Consider the following 1,461-nt stretch of genomic DNA (forward strand, 5'->3'; position numbering starts at 1 on the left):
AAAAAGCAGATTATTCCTCTACTTGCCAGCACAAATTCCTATTTTCAAGTGAAACACTTTAAAGTGGAGGAGACATGATTTAAAAAGACCACAATCTTCTCCTCCCAGAGCTTCTGAGCTACAGATTTTTCTGAGCTCCTGTATTGTCCACTTTGTGCTAGGGATCTCTTACGTATTCTTAAACCGTCTCATCGTTGCATTCAGAAGACACTTCTGAATACATACCTTCTGAATTCAGCAGAACCAGGGGGGGGCATCTTATTGCTTTTGTGTCGTCGCACTTGGATTTTTCATGTCTCGGGTAACTTCACACGGCTTCTATCCTCTCCTACATTTCCGTGACTTGATTTAATATTGTCTCATCGTCATTTCATAGGGTCTCGTTTTAGGTTAGGCCACTCCAATGATCACGTGTCATTCAGTTTCCTTTTTCAAAAGGTACAAGAACAGAATTCAGTAAGTTGTTCAGAAGGTTCTTGAATCTTGGGGTCAACCCCAGCATTTTGCTCATCACACTACATTAACACCCACTGTCTTGAAAAGCTGGTTGGGTTCTGTGAAACCTGATTTGACTGGTGTGTCACCTTTTTCCCTCTTTGAGAAATGTAGGGGATGACAAGAAGCTTTCTCACCACTCTGCAAAAAAGCCAATGCCTCCTCAAAGCACAGCTTTCCCAATTCCTGGCATGCAAGCATGAGTTACCTCTCATTAATCTACCGCAACCTTGGCAAGTAGAAATGAAGATCAAAATGCCTCTGCCTGATTACGGACTTTTGCCTCTCAAAATCCCCTGGACTGTGACCTTCTTTGCACCATATTGCTCTACAGTGCATGCCACAAGCTCTTCCTTAGAAATGGCACTGTTGGACAGCTTCTGCCGTTACCTTCTTTGGTGCCCGCCTCCTGCTTGCCTCCAAAGAAGGAAAACTTGAAAGCACTCAACTCCTGAGCTACATCGTTCCCAGGCACAGGTCCCAAATGGTCAGCTGCAGACGGGACAGAGTCCTCCGCATCCTCTTTGTCCCAGGGTGTTTCCTCCCTTTTTTCTGGTTTCTCCTTTGACGATCCAAACAAGTCTTTTAAATCAGCAGCAATATCATAATAGATTTCTTCAGATACTTGAGGCAGTGTCTCGCTCTGTTCCTCCGTCTTCCTTTTGGCTTTACTGAAATCAGATTGTTCAAGGATAGCATCATAGCACATGTCCTTTTCAAAGCAAGCTTCCCTAAGAGCCACCTTGCTCTTCATATCTCCCTAAATGTATCCAAGCACATTAAGGCATGGTTTGATTTCAAGGGTAAGCAGTAGGGAAACATGAGAGGTATGAGTCTAAAGGCAGCAACAAGTGTCCTTTTTTAAGCAGCCACATCCTCAAGTGACTTTTCACTTAGTACATGGTAACAAAGAAATCAAGGCATTTAGCACAGGTTCCTTTCCTGGCAGTAGAAATGTCAAGAGCT

This window comes from Lichenostomus cassidix, unplaced genomic scaffold, assembly GCF_008360975.1.
Source record: "Lichenostomus cassidix isolate B80296 unplaced genomic scaffold, HeHo_3.0 HiC_scaffold_92, whole genome shotgun sequence".
NCBI lineage: Eukaryota > Metazoa > Chordata > Aves > Passeriformes > Meliphagidae > Lichenostomus > Lichenostomus cassidix.